The 16,301-nt window shown below is 35.9% G+C and overlaps 1 pseudogene; it reads left to right on the top strand.

The window, feature by feature from the left end:
- Window positions 1-10,228: 10,228 nt before the first annotated feature.
- Window positions 10,229-11,127, top strand: LOC100404132 (ADP/ATP translocase 2 pseudogene; annotated as a pseudogene).
- The last annotated feature ends 5,174 nt before the right edge of the window (window positions 11,128-16,301 follow it).

Genomic DNA, 16,301 nt, shown 5'->3' with positions numbered 1-16,301 from the left:
TTACCATATGTCTTTGTTAGACAAGCACGTACAATGAATGGAAAATAATATGATATTTGTTTTCAACAGTAATGTGCCAGGAATTTTAAATGTTGTCAAAATGTGATGATTTCTACCCTATCTTAAACAAAATCACATAAAAAGAAAGCAAATTAAGCTCGGAAGCAGATTAACCTTAGAAGCAAATCAATAAAATATGCCCATGAGCAGATATGTGGCTATTGATCCAGCAAATGCTAGTAATGTCTATAGCGATTTGGAAGAACCATTACAAGCAGTTCACTTTTACCTAGTAACAGTATAGCTTCTATTTTGTACTGCAGCTGTACATCAGTTCTGCAGTCTGGCATAGACTAGTCTGTGAAAAACACAATCTTCCAAAAATCCTGAAGATTATCACACTGTTTCACTACTTGGTTGACACTGGGCCTGGTGAGAGAAGAAAGTAAGAATCTAGATGTTTTGCTAACACACATGTATGATAGAAGTTGAGAGAGAAACACAAAAGACATTCAGGGATCTTCTCTCTTGGAAAAGTTTCCAGTCATCCTGTGGAAAAGAGTTCCTTAGAATATTTCCTCTGTAAAGGAAAATTACTGCACTTTGCATTGTGTGTCATTAATATGGAAGCACAGGGCTTGATGGGCCTCTTTAGATTTTGGAGGCCCCATTCCATGTTTGAGTAAGCTACTCTGGCACATTTACTCGGTAGCCAGGAAGGCTGCCACGTTTGAGTATTGCCTAGAGCAAATAAAGCTCTGCAGTATGCCTAGAAGATATGGGAAGATGTTTTGCCCTTAGTACTCTATAAATTAGGTGAACAAACAACATTCAAAAAATTTGTGTGAAAAAGGTGGCTCTAATGAGCTCTAAGAAGTCCATCAATAAATCACAGTATGGGGAGTTTAATCAGGAGGTATGAAAGTGAAGTCATGGTATTTTTTTCATAGATAACTATTCTTTGGAGAAACAGCCCTTAGAATGATATTGGGTTCTGGTAGAAAATGAAATCTGATAATAGGGTATCAAGTTAATGTGCAAACTGGGTTGTTTATTATGAAGGAAGTATTAATTTGCTCACAAGCATGTTGTTAGATTGACATTGACAGGAATAGTTAAGGTTGCCAAAATTTAAAATGTTTTTCTCAAAAATAGGCGAGAGAGCCCAGCACGTTTGTTTGAGGGGCTATAGCATGCTGAATAACAGGTGTGGTTAAATAAGGTAGTATGGGAGAAAGTACTTATTGTGTGACATGTATATAATCAAATTCCTATCAAATGACTTTTAATGGATTTCATTTTTCTTGCCTATAAGTACTTTTTGACTTAAATATATATTTGCCAAAAATATAGAGACTATGCCTTATTACTGGATACTTCACTTTGTGCTTATATAGGCTGCTCATAATATTACACTATAAAATAGAATACAATTAAGATAAGCACTCATAGAAACACTCCTCATCATAATATTGGATAATGGTATATTATTTCTTATTTCGCATTAACTTTTCATTGCAAAACCCAATTACAGTGGTATTGCTTGCATAGCAACAATAAAATGTGTTAGTATTCTTACTCTGTACTTTTGAAATATGGAAAGAAAAAGTCAATTGTAATGTAATTTAATTCCTTTATTATGTCAATGAGGAAACAAAAACAAGAGAATTAAAAACCTCGACAGGTTTATACTGTTAATTTTTGCAGCACGGAGTTCAAAATCATGTTACCAAGCCTATTGTAATGAGCCTTCACTACATTCATTAACTTCCATACAAAAGAAAAAATCCACTCATCTTATTTTTTCATTTAGTTTTTCTAAAAATTTTAAACAAATAATTCATACAAAAGGTCATAAATATTGAGCAGTTTTGGGAGTGATCAATTTTATTATTCCCTCAACAGTGCTAACTAGTATTTTCAGGTATTTGTAGTATAAAATAATTTTTTTGAATGCAGTTTATCATTAAGCATTTATGGAAAATTTATTACTTGCCTATTTGATGTTTATGACTGAATGGAATCATGGTCTTTTATTTATAGGTGATGAAATCTATTTTCCTATGAACAAATAACAAGTTACATGTAAAAGGGTTAAGTAACAGTATGAATCATTATTTTAATTCATTATAAGTTGGAAAAATAAAGAAACTCCAAAGATATACCTGCTCTTGCATCAATTATAGAGGTTAGATTGAAAAGCTGAAAATTTTCAAAAAGCATTTATAAAATGACTTTGAATATGAACATAAGGTTTCACCAAACATGTTATTTCTTTCTTTTTAAAATCTATTCTTCTAATAAAATAATTATTTTATACATAAAAAGTAGAGGCTATCCATTCAATATATAAATAAATTCATAATGAATATATTGCTATCAATAATTTATTTAATAATAGGCGGTACCATAAGACACATTTTATGCCGTCTGCTTTGTCTACTTTTTCCTTCCTCCTTCTGCTGCAAAAACATGGTGGGAAATTTTTAATAACATTTCTGCGTTTATGTTTACTAACCTTGAGAGAAAGAAAACTATGATTTAATTTTCATATTGGGACAGACACTAGGATTAAATAAATGTTATGTAAACAAGTTGCTTTGTTCTTTAATACTAATTTCCTCATGTATAAACAAAGTGAAATAAAGCAACGTGATTTTTAAAGTTCTGTAGTGGATGCAATTGTACTTCCAAATATTGTGACTTTATTTGTTTCATGACCAACTCTGTTGAAGGGGTTCTTAAATCCATCATGTTGAATTCAGGAATTCCATTTTATGTGCCTCAACTTTAATAGTCATGTGTGATGCTCCATTTTTATTTTCCCTTTTCTAAGATATTCAGAGAGAGGCTGCCTGGTCCATCTGCATCCTGGAGTGCAGATGACATGGAGAAGGCCTACAGCCAATCTATAATTGACCTGAACATGAGCAAGAAATAAAACTTTATTTCTGTAATGAAGGATTTTAAATAAGCTTTTTTTTTATCATAGCACGGCTTATATTTCAACTGATACTGTGACCATTAGTTAATAAGTGCGTAATGATGCCTACTATTCTAAGTGAATATCTTTAGATACGAAGTTTGTATAAGAGAGAAATCGTTAAAAACAACTTACTTAAACATATTGATTGCTGCATTTTTAAATGTTTGTGTTATCCAACATTCCTAGGTTTAAATCTAACCTTCAATATGATTATATTAATTGGTGGGAACTCTGGGAAGTGACTAGATCATAAGGGTGGAGCTCTGATGAATGGAATTCCATCCCCTATAAAAGAGACCCAACAGGCCAGGCGCAGTGGCTTAAGCCTGTAATCCCAGCACTTTGGGAGGTGGAGGCAGGCAGATCACCTGAAAGCAGGAGTTCAAGAGCAGCCTGGCTAAAATGGCCAAACCTGTCTATACTAAAAATATGAAAAAATTAGCTGGGCATAGTGGCGCATGGCTGTAGCCCCAGTTACTTGGGAGGCTGAGACAGAAGAATTGCTTGGACCTGGGAGGCAGAGGTTGTAGTGAGCCAAGGTCGCACCACTGCACTCCAGCATGGGCGATAGAGAGAGACTGTCAAAATGCCCAACAGAGCTTGTTTGACCCTTTCCCATTCACTTGTGGAGTAAGAAAACATCTGATGAAGTAAGAAAACTATATTTATTAGGAACTAGCTTTCATCAGATGCAAATAAATTTGTTCGTAAGCCACACAGTTTATGCTATTTTATTATAGCAGTCCAAATGGACTAAGACATTTATCACCATGATAAAAGATTAACAAGTTTTCAAAATGTACTTAATTTGCCTTTATTCTCTTTAACATGACCACAAAACTGGATCTATAACTTATCTGTAAATGTGACACTGATTCTTTGTATATTGACATGTAATCTAAATGTAGTCATAATAGTAGATAATTTTACCTATTATGATTTTGGGAATGTTGAAAAGGCCATCAGCCTTAAAATAAACAAAGGACAGAGATGTTCCCTAAACACTTTCTGCATCTTGAAATTAGATTTTTTTTCTACATTACATATCAAATTCCTTTAAAGGAAAAGGAAGTTGTTTCTTCCAAACAATAGATAGATTGATATTTGTGATTTTATCACATCCTTTATGAAAGAGTATGTTTTAATGGTGCATATAGGAGTATTTGTAACAGGTAGGTGTTAAAAGCAATCCCCCACCCCCAAAGCAGGAAAAAAGATGACATACATGTATATTGGTTGCTAAAGATTGGCTTTGTCTTCCTTAAATTTTTGCCATGATCATCCTGAATAATACATTTTTCCTGATTTTTGTTCCTGCATAAGAAAAATAAAAGATAGGACTATTCTTTTTAAAGAGGGAGAAGCATTTGGAATATAGTGCAATGCAAATCCACATTTACCTTTAAGATATTTTACAGAAGAAAGCCAGATAATCATTCTGTATTAAGTTAAAGTTTCTATTCATGTAATATTTGAAATCATTAAGAATTTAAAGCATGTTTTGAGTTTGTTTTTCAAAGTATTTAAATGAAAATGCTATGGAGTCAAAATTTTCTGTATGATGAAATTGTTAAATGTGATTATTATTTTTTAACATTTACCAAAAGACTTTTTCAAATTATTTCATTCAGCACTATCTCACTCTCTTCCCCAGGAGATCATTAAACAAATATGAAGATACTTTTGTAGCTTGTAAAGTATACTTATACAATAATTTTTATTGGATTTTATTTCCCTTTTTTAACCTGTATTTTAGGCTCATGGGATCCATATGCAGATTTGTTACATGGGAAATTGTATGTCACTGAAGTTTGGTGTATGACTGATCCCATCACCCAGGTAGTGAGATAAACTATGCTGCTATATCTCATTTTGAACCTTAAATGTGAAAAAATTTAATGCATTTATTTTGAAAATGATTCTTTAAATTGTATTATATAGTATCTTTTCATATTTGAATAATCTAAATTCTCTGAGAAATGCAAATTTTCATGGAAAATAATAAAGTGTTAAGGATACATTGATTCTTTTTACTACTAGATTCTCTTGGTGATGAAGACTATGCCCTGTGCTCTGTCTTGACAAAGTAGAATTCAAACTCCATCATTTTGAGTGACATGAAAAACATTGAAAGGATTGAGAATTTGATAAGGGTGAAATAAAATATGGGTCTTGGCAGCTTTTCATTATTATGAAACAGACTTCAAGAAGATTAATGCTTCTAGGTATTATTTTATGTTATTTCAATTATATTTCTGGCCATGCTTCTATTCTAATATATGTATTTTATGGAATTTTAAAATAAAAATTTTCTCTAGTACTCAAAATATCCCAATTAATTTTAACTAATAACTATTTAAACATTTAAAGATATGACAGTTTTCCAACAAATCTAATATTCTTGTCTTAAATCTGAAGGCAAAGATAGTATCTTGACTTTTGTTGGACTTTTTAAATACACCATGCACAGATAAATCTTCTATGCCATTTATTTGAGTATGACAACTCTGTGAGGTGGAACTTTCATTATTCTTACCTTATAGATGGTAAAGCTCAGAGCAATTAATTAGAGAAGTTAATTACCTTTCTCAAAGCCACATCAAGAGCATGTGGCAAAACTAGGTCTCAGACACAGGTCTGCTGAAAACACCTCTGCTATTTTAAGTTATTTTTATTCTACCTCTGTTTACTGATGAAAACATTCTATGAAGATAGCAGATACAGTTTTTGTTGTTGAGTTTATGCTTACATGTCATTTTATTTTTAATGAGATATAAAAATCTATAACATGCACAAATATTATTTAACTTGATAGATTTTATAAATATGTTCACTTCAGTAACTGTAACTACCACTCATATATTCTACATAAAAATGTAGAATATTTCTGTCAATCTATAAAGTCTATTGTACCCATTTTCAATCAGTCACTATCACGATTGTCTTAATTTTGCATATGTCATACACATCAAATTCATAGTGTTTTATGGTTTTGGGAAAAAGTAGGGTGGATAGGAGACAGGGCAAATATGCAGGTAACTCTTGGACATACAGAACAGCGTGTGGAGATTCACATCGTGAATTTTTGCTCAAAGAACTACCACAGGAAAAATAGCAAGGAAACTGAAAGAATTCACAAACCCTGAATTCACAAAACTGAAAGAAGCATTTGCTACTGCAAACTCCATGACACAACTCAGATCATAAGCGAAGGATCGAACCATATATAGAGCTGAAACAGCTTTAAGAAACCAAGTAAAATATAAAAGTAGAAGAAGCAGTGGGAATAGCCCTGCAGGCACTCCTGGTCTCCAGCTCTAGCCCAGGGAAGCTTTAACTCACAGGGATCCTTGGGGAAGGCAGCCAGCAGAACTAAGATGGGACCACCAGGTGATGGATGTTTTTAGCTAAATTTTGTAATAATTTTGACTGAACATGAATTTTCCTGAGCAGAATCTAGAGTGTGCAAATGAAAAATGCACATACAAGTGTAGACGCCACAGCCAATGATGCAGAAAGTAGGGAGGGATAAGGCCTGAAGGTCTGGCTTGGGCATGCTTTTTCATCAGGGAGGCTTGAGGCCTGTGGCAAAATCTCAGCCCTGATCACTGGATGCCTGAATATAAACTCAAGGCTACTGATGGTCATGGGGAAAGTAAGGCTGACCTTGTTGGTTGCATGGGAGCTGGGTGAGACCTGTCACTGCATTTCCCCTTACATCCCTGGTGGCCTGTACGATGCAGCAGAAGCAGCCATAATCTCCTGGGCAACATAACTCCACGGCCTGAGTACCACCCTCCACACCCACAGTGGCTACAGCAATCCCTGCGCAACGAGAGTCTGAGCCTAGAACCGCCTAACCCTGCCTGCACCTGATAGTTTTTCTCTATCTGACCTGGTAGTCAATGACAAAAGACACAGATTCTTGGAAGCTCTATGGCCCTGACCATCAACTGAGAAACCCAATGATTCCAGCCAACCAAGGGCCAGCTTATATCCCCTTCAAATACCATAACTGGTGCTCTCTTGGAAGTGCTGCCTCCTGGCTGGAGGCCAACAAACTCAAGCCATTACGACAACTCATAACAGAACAACCCTGCTTCAAAGAATGAGAAAACAACCATCTGCAACACTTTGTTAATTCTACCATCTGCAACACTTTGACTAACCAGAGGTACTAAGTCTTTCGTATGACAACTTCATTGCTAACAAAACCAGCATTGGAGTGAACCTGCTCACGAAACAAAATAACGACTCCCACAGAGTCCACTTCACTCTCCTGCCACCTCCACTGTTATCCATGGCTGGGAGACCTGAAGATGGTTACATCACAGGACTTTTTGCAGACATTACCCAGCACTAGCCCAGAGCCTGATAGCCCTACTGGGTGGCTAGACCCAGAGAGGCAATAACAATCACTGCAGTTCAGCTGTCAGGAAGCCCCATCACTAGAAGAAAGGGGAGAGTACCACATCAAAAGATCACCTAGGGGGACAAAACAAATCTGAACAGCAGCCCTTTGGTTTCAGGTTCAGTCTACCCAAAAAAGGAACCAGAAAAACAGTTCTGATAATATGACAAGACAAGATTCTATGACAACTCCAAAAGATCACACTAGCTCTACAGCAACAAATCTAAACAAACAAGAAATCTCTGAACTGCCACATAAACAATTCAGAAGTATTAAGCTACTCCTGGGGGTACCAGAAAAAGGTGAAAACCAACTTCAAAAATTAAAAGACAAACAAAAACATGGATGAAAAAAAGCTCCAGATAAATAGATACCATTAAAAAAATCGCAACTTAACAGAAAATGAAATACCGCATGTTCTCACTCATAGGCGGGTGTTGAACAGTGAGAACACATGGAAACAGGGAGGGGTGCACTACACACTGGGGTCTGTTGGGGGGAAGAGGGGAGGGACGGGGGGGTGGGGAGTTGGGGAGAGATAGCATGGGGAGAAATGCCAGATATAGGTGAAGGGGAGGAAAGCAGCAAATCACACTGCCACGTGCGTACAACTATCTTGCATGTACTTCACATGTACCCCAAAACCTAAAATGCAATAAAAAAATAAAAATAAATCGCAACTTATGGAAATGAGAGACACACTTAGAAAAACACAAAATACACAGGAACAGTTTCATCCCCAAACCATCCCCACCTACCTCTTGACCGTGGCAAAATTATCTTCCATGAAACCAGTCCCTGTGCCAAAAAGTTCGGGGACCAGTTTTAGAGGATTTCAATTTATTTTCTATTTCTCAACATATTCAAAAAAGAAACATTGTCCATAGCATAGTGAAATTAGGAAATTTGCTGCTCTGGCATTCTAGAATGAGTATGATGACACCCGGCAAGATGTAAGAACAGTGGTATAACGGTGCTAGTGGGACAAGTTCTGTTTTCAGGTCTGGATCAGGAAATACCGGAGTCATCATGATTTTCAATGATGACTCACATGTTAAAGTCCAACGTTTCTGTGTATGTGGAATGACTACTTGTATTTACATATTTTTAATTCTAGTGTCTGAGTTTTATTTATTTTTAAGTTCTTCTAAGATTTATTTTTGAAATGAGCCATAAGATTGCTATTTTATTCGTTGAAAAACAAAAAAGTTTTAACTGAAATTTGCTAACAAAATATTTCTAGTAACATCTTCTGGATAAAATGCTACTATCCTAAAAATACCATATAGTAAAATTGTTCACAAGATGGGCTTCAAATCTAAAAACAACAACAACAACAACAACAAAATCTGAGGTTATTTTTAGTGGCATTATTTTTATTTTAAAAAATACTTCTAAAATAGAGATCTTTAAAAGGGCAGTTTGCTTTAGTACTGCCAAGTGAAGAATCATGAGGTTCATCAACTTGAAAATGAGAGTTTTATTTTTAAAGGAGTGTATATCCCGCAGGCAAGAAAAGAAAGTGCTTCAAGGGTGGGAAGCACAAGACAAGAATTTCTATCAAATGGGTTGGCTACCTGTACATATTGAACAGGCTATCAGAGGGGCTCTGAATAGTCACAGAGGGAAGGTATACACATGCACGTCTGAAATCCCGACTAGTCATCGTCAATAACTCAATTTTTATTTTTTCTTTAGGTTTCTTTGAGGTCTTCTTGACTTAGAGGAGGTCCATTTAGTCAGTGGGATCGCTTGGAATTCTCTTTTTATTTCTCAGTACAAAAATAAATAGACACCGCACACACACACCCCCTAAGAGAACATTAACATTTTTTCTTCTATTCTTATTTATGTTATGAAACTCTAGCAAATCTTTTTCTCAGGCATTTAAGAAAACAATGTAACCTTTTTTGGTTTTTAACTGGTGAGAGCTATGCATTTATTTATTTATTTATTTTTTCTCTTTTCTTAGCTTTGCCAGGAGGTATGGTTACCTAAAAGAGAAGAGATAGAACTACTTGTTAATTTAACTTCCTATTAGTATACTGTATTAGAAATAAAATTAGACAAAAGAAAATCTCCTCAAAAGTGAAAATCAGAAAATTCACACCTGAATGTCAAGTTTATTCCAGCAATTTATTTAGGTGAGAAGGGTAAAGTTGGCTTTGGGCAACATGGTATTGCTAAGCAAAAAACAAAATAAAAACAAAACAAAACAAAACACACACACAAAACAAGGAAATGGGAACTTGGGCAAAGTACACAGAGCACAGCTAGAAATATGTCCTTTGCCTGTGCTCTGCTATGCTCTCCTTTGCTTGTATTTTATCGCAGCCCGATTCATGTCCAACTTCCCATCTATTCTCTATGTTAAGTTGTCTCACTTTAAATTCATAATCAAGAATCACATATGGGCACTGTCTGCACACTTTCTTAGTTTACCCATCAAGTCTTACAGCTTTCATTCTTAGCTGTATGCCAATGACCCCTTAAATTATATCTTCCATTCAAACCTTTCTAAACTGCAAATTTGTATAAAGTGTTTACTGACCTCTCTAGTCAGTAATTTAGCAACTTTAAAATTGAACTATTTTTTTTAATTCTTAAAAGAAACCCCCAACCCTTCCAGAACTTCCTCATTTAAAATAAGGGCAGCCTAAATAAATATATGAATAAATAGTATCATCTTACTACTGTCTTCTTTCTTACTCTCATTCAATCCATCAGGGATTCTCTCCTCTCTTGAAAATGCATTCCTGGCAGCCCCGGAGTCAAAGCCGGTTCCAGCCCAGTACCGACCCAGAACAGCCTCGCTCCTCTTTCCTTTCAGCATGACAGATGCTGCTGTGTCCTTCGCCAAGGACTTCCTGGCAAGTGGAGTGGCCGCAGTCATCTCCAAGATGGCAGTAGCCCCCATCAAGAGGGGCAAGCTGCTGCTGCTGCAGGTGCAGCATGCCAGCAAGCAGATCCCCGCAGATAAGCAATACAAGGGCATTATAGACTGCATGGTCCGTATTCCCAAGGAGCAGGGAGTCCTGTCCTCCTGGTGCGGTAACCTGGCAAATGAAATCAGACACTCCCCGACCCAGGCTCTTAACTTCGCCTTCAGAGATAAATACCAGCAGATCTTCCAGGGTGGTGTGGACAAGAGGACTCAGTTTTGGCGCTACTTTGAAGGAAATCTAACATCAGGCTGTGCTGCTGGAGCCACATCCTTGTGTTTTGTGTACCCTCTTAATTTTGCCCATACCGGTCTAGCAGCTGATGTTGGTAAAGCTGGAGCTGAAAGGGAATTTCGAGGCCTCAGGAACTGCCTGGTTAAGATCTACAAATCTGTGGGATTAAGGGCCTGTACCAAGGCTTTAACATGTCTTTGCAGGGTATTATCATTTACGGAGCTGCCTGCTTTGGTATCTATGACAGTACAAAGGAAACACTTCTGGATCCCAGGAACATTCACATCTTCATCAGCTAGATGATCACTCACACTGTCACTGCCGTTGCTGGATTGACTTTCTGTTCATTTGACACCATTCACCGCTGCATGATGATGTCATCAGGACACAAAGGAACTGGCATCATGTACACAGGCATGCTTGACTGCTAGAGGAAGATTGCTGGTGATGAAGGAGGCAAAGTTTTTTTCAAGGATGCATGGTCCATTGTTCTCAGAGGCATGGGAGGTGCTTTTGTGCTTGTCTTGTATGTTGAAATCAAGAAGTACACATAAGTTATTTCCTAGGAATCTTCCCCCTGTGAATAGGCATGCTGTATTATGCAACATATCTTGAGCATTCTTGACAGACTCCTGGCTGTCAGTTTATCAGTGGTAACTATTTACTGGTTGAAATAGGAAGCAATAGTCTTTATCTGACCAGTTTTCTCTTAAAGCTATTTCCATGATAATGATGATGGGACTCAATTACATTTTTTATTTCAGTCACTCCCAATAAATAACAAATTTGGGGAAATAAAAATATGTAAAATAAAGAAAATACATTCTTAATCCGATTACTTAATATCATATCCACAGTTACTACCTTAGAGAAAACCACCGACTCTTCTCTCCTTGATTATTTAAATACTCTCTGGGCCAGGGTTTTAGTTTCTCACTGCCCTACTAGAATTTTGACACAGCAGCCGGAGACATTCTTTGCAATGTTTAATAATTTCACTGTCTACTCAAAATCTTTTTTTTTTTTTTTTTGAGACGGAGTTTCGCTCTTGTTACCCAGGCTGGAGGGCGATGGTGCAATCTTGGCTCACGGCAACCTCCGCCTCCTGGGTTCAGGCAATTCTCCTGCCTCAGCCTCCTGAGTAGCTGGGATTACAGGCACGCGCCACCATGCCCAGCTAATTTTTTGTATTTTGAGTAGAGACGGGGTTTCACCATGTTGACCTGGATGGTCTCGATCTCTTGACCTCATGATACACCCGTATTTCCAATGGCCTAATGGGACCTGCAGGATTTAATCCCTTCTCTCTGTGCACTCTGACCTCAAATTGTTCTATTTTCCTTCACATTTACTCTGCTTCAGGCACACTGACTCCCTGCTTTGATTGATTACTGTTAAAATTCCAGGCCTTTTTTAGTTTAGGGCCGTTGTCCTTCCTAGTACGTCTGCCTGATTTGAGTTTTCTGCTGATAAGTATGTAACTCACATCTTTAGTTAATCCTCTTTTCAAATGTCATCTGAAAAATAAAGCGCATCCGATAATTCTCTTTCGTTCTGTGGCTTGCTTATTTTGTGCTCACAATGGCCCTCACCTAGTTTTACTTTTACCCTCATTTATTTCGCTCTACCATACTGTGTCATTTAGTTAGTAAATATGTTACCTAGATTTTGTGTTTACTATCCATGTCTTCAAGCTGGAATGAAAGAGGGATCCTTATCTATTTTATTACTGATGTAGAAAAGTGTCCAACACTTAATAAATGATTAATAAATGTAAAATGAATGAATAAACAAATGGTTCACTGTTTGATTAAAAACTGCATGACTGATAAATAAAGTTTCTTACCATACCCATTAAGGACACGATTGCTTTTCTCATATTGTAGCTTCTAAATATATCTTCAATCTGTTTGCTGTTTTTTTTTTTTTTTTTTTTCATCCTTGCTCACTCAGTCTTGTTCCAAGACACCATCATTTTCATCTGGTCTACTTGCTATAGTTTTCTCTTGGTCTCCATATTTTCACTTTTGTAGCTAAAATAAACTTTGAAACTATACTTCAGATTATGTCACTTTGTTGGCCTAAAACCTTCAAATAACCTCTCCATTCTAAATTTAAAAATACTTATAAAACTAAATATCATGGCTGTTATACTTTGACCCTTTCCTAACTCAGCCATCTCTTACACTTCTCTTCCCCTCTCTACTGTTTATTATGTTTGAAGTCCAACAACTTCCTTGCCGTTTTGTATACAAGAGGTTCCTCTCTCGTAAACCTTTTGCATTTCCTATTTCTGCTTTGGGTAGCAACTTCCCCATATTTTCCCTCCGATTCACTTTATATTCTTCACTTCTGAGTTTATACTATTAACACCTCTCATCTCTGGGTTAACCTGGAATCACTGACACAGTGTTCCAGTTAGCAAACAGGTTCTCACATACAAAGATTGTGAATGGTGCAGACATACGGACTTTTTAAACTTAGGTAATGTGACATGGTGTACCACATGTAATTCTTAATCTCATGAACTCTAAGTATATGATTCTTCATCTCTTCTCTCCCTATAATCACTGGTTATGGCTTTCTCACAGGTGAATTTTCTTCAGTAATAATCCTGTTTCCCTGAGTATGTTGATTAAATAATTTACTATGTTTTTCATTTCAAAAGTCATGTCTCATTTGAACGATATTTTTTTTTCTGGTATAAATATTCATATCCTGATGATTTTTTTTCAAATACTTTGACATGAGTTTATGCAAATGCTGACAATGTGATATAAGGATTAAAAGAGCCCTACTGAATTTTTAGTACCAGACTTCGAAAGAAATAATCTTTTTAAAAAAATTATTTTCACTGCTTATTTAAAAATTACATATATACTACATTTGTCTGGCTTTAGATTTAAATACATTATATAAATATACAGATATTTTCTGATATATCATGTTTTTATTTTCTAATATGTTTTATTTTTAAATGAAAATATATCTAAAAATACAAAAATTTACCAAAGATAATGACATACATATTTATCCATTACTCAATTATTTTGTTTTACTTTTAGAAATAAGATACGTTATAGCTAAAACTCCATCTAGCATTTCATCCAGTCTCACATTTTACGGAGTAAATTGAAAATTTGTGTGTTTATTTTTCATGAACATTTCATACTTTCGTCAAGGTTTCCTCTGTTTTTTTTTTTTTCTTTCATTTTAAGTAGAAAATAGTGACGAAAACTAAGAGCAGAATTAATTAAGATAACATTTCTTTCTTTTATCTGTCGTCTGTTAGCCTTGTGCCGTATCTTTCAAGATAAATATGTATATCTTAATTCTTTGCATTCAACTTATTGTGAGAGCTCTTTTTTCCATTAAGTAAAGAGGTCAGTATTGTTAAAAAATAAAGTTAGACTTAAAATGAAGGCATGCATTGAATATGTATGAATTCAGTCAACAAATATGGAGTATGCACCAAATAGTATAAGGAATATGATTTAGATTATGTTGGCATATATCAAAATTATATATATATATACACACACACACACACACACACAAATATAAATTCACCATGCCTTTCTTTACAAACATAATTTTTATTACAAAAATATATTAATTGTTAGATTTTTACAATGTCATGAACAAAATACACCTGTACAATAATATTGAATATTTATATTTAGCTCAGTTAGCAGGAAAATACGCTTTGTAGACAGTTAAACAGTATTGTGACATGTTTATGGCTCAACAATAAGAACCAATTTGAAGCTGATAAAAATGCAAACAAGCCTGCAAGGATGCATCATTCATATTGTATGTTAATATTTTCAGACTCAGTATAGTTTATTTTATATCCCAGGAAAGCCAAGAGTTCATCTATCACCTGCTTAATTGTCTGTGGCAAACATTCAGGCCTAAAGAGTGTTGAAAGCATACTGTCAGCATAAGGAAAGCAAGCAGGCTATTTCCATGCCTCTTCTCCTCTTTATAAACACAGGGATAAAATAAACCTGGATAAGGAGTAAAGACAGAAAATACAATTGATGATAATTGATAATGATGATGATGAAAATCAATAATAAGCATTGTGGATAAGTATCCAGGCTCTTGTTTTGTTGATGAATAAATTTGAATCTCATCTCTTTTGCTTATTAATTATCTGACATTAGACAGGCTATTTAATTTCTTTGTACCTCAGTTTATCTATCTTAAATATAAGACACATGATATAAGATATCTTCCTTATTAAAGGAAGTTGACTTATATATTGCATTTGGTACATAATTTAGATTTACTTTATTAGTTACCTTACTAAAATGTGAATTTTCAGTAAATGTAATGAATAGTAATGAGGGTATTCATGAGTATCAGATACATGGAATTTCTGCTTTTGAAAAATACAAGCCCAAGGGGATAAATTTCTTGATCCGATTTTCTTCCTTAGGAACAGTGTAGCTGTATCTGATTCCTCCATTCTTGCTTCTATTTTCTGCCTGCTATATTTAGGAATAGTTTCCTTTTTTCTCTTTTATTTTTTCATTTGAACATATTGTCGCTATTCTGGATTTTTCCCTCTCTTCTAGATAACAAGTTTGATTTGACATCTGAGAGCAAAAAGTAAAGAAAGAAACAAAAAACTTTCCTCATATGCTAGATTTTAATAGTTTTTGGTTTTTGAAGCCAAAATGGTTCACGCCAAATACCTAATATTAACTTATTTTGAGCAATAGCTAAAAATGTACTCAAATATTAGTGGATCTTTTTGTTTTCCTCAAAGACACACTTCATCTCATTCCCAGATTCAGAAACTGGGAACATATCAACTTCCAATTTGAAGGACCACAGGAACAGGAACAGAAAAACGGACCTAAGCACCTTGTTTTTCAGTCCCATCCAAGGGCCTTACATTAGGGAAGGTACACCTCACTTGAAAATTATCTGCTTTCCTAAGCTCAAGCATACCTCTAATGGTTGCCATGAACTTCATTGGGTATTAATGCAATTCATCTGAATTTCTATCACAAATTTCAAGAAAAAAAGCATATTTCCTTCTAGATACAAAATACTAAGTTAGTTTGTAACATCAACAACTTGCAACTGCTGTTCTAAACCCCTCTTTCGAGTGGGAGCATGCAGATGAGTGGGTGTAGGGGCCAGGACAAGTGTTTCTGGGAGCCTGCAGGAGTAAAATTGTATGAGGCCCCCTGGTGGCATTTTGGGTGGGGAGGTACCTGTGATCCCTGGATCCCCAGAAGGCCTGTGTAGCAGTGTGCTCTTTTAGATTTGCAATCCATGGACAGCTTAAGTGTTTAACAGCTCAGTGGAGGGTCAGGATGACAGCCTTTTGCACCCACCCTCTTGGTACCCAAGTTATTTTCCGGCATGAAGGAAGAATCAGGTTACATGAACAAACTGCAAGGTGGTGAATGAGAATTTTATTGAGCAGTGGAAGCAGCTGTCACTGGGGACAGTGGAACTCTTTTCCGGAGTCCTGCCATCAAGCCGTTCCTCAGAAGTCGAGCTGCTTCTCTCCAAAACCCAGCTGCTTCTTCTCTTCACTCTTTCTTTGAGACTCTACCACTCTGCCTGTGGGGCCTTGGCTTTTACAGGTACAGGATGTGGGTGGCAAGCAGGCGAGGGTGGTTTTGGAAAAGACAACATTTGGGCAGGAAAACAGGTATGCATGTTCTCACTTTGGGCCATGGGTGGATCGAGGCGTGAGGGTGTG

Source organism: Callithrix jacchus, chromosome 21, assembly GCF_049354715.1.
Source record: "Callithrix jacchus isolate 240 chromosome 21, calJac240_pri, whole genome shotgun sequence".
NCBI classification, from domain to species: Eukaryota; Metazoa; Chordata; class Mammalia; order Primates; family Cebidae; genus Callithrix; species Callithrix jacchus.
The sequence above is the reverse complement of the archived record's forward strand: the minus strand, read 5'-3'. Positions and strand labels throughout refer to the sequence as shown.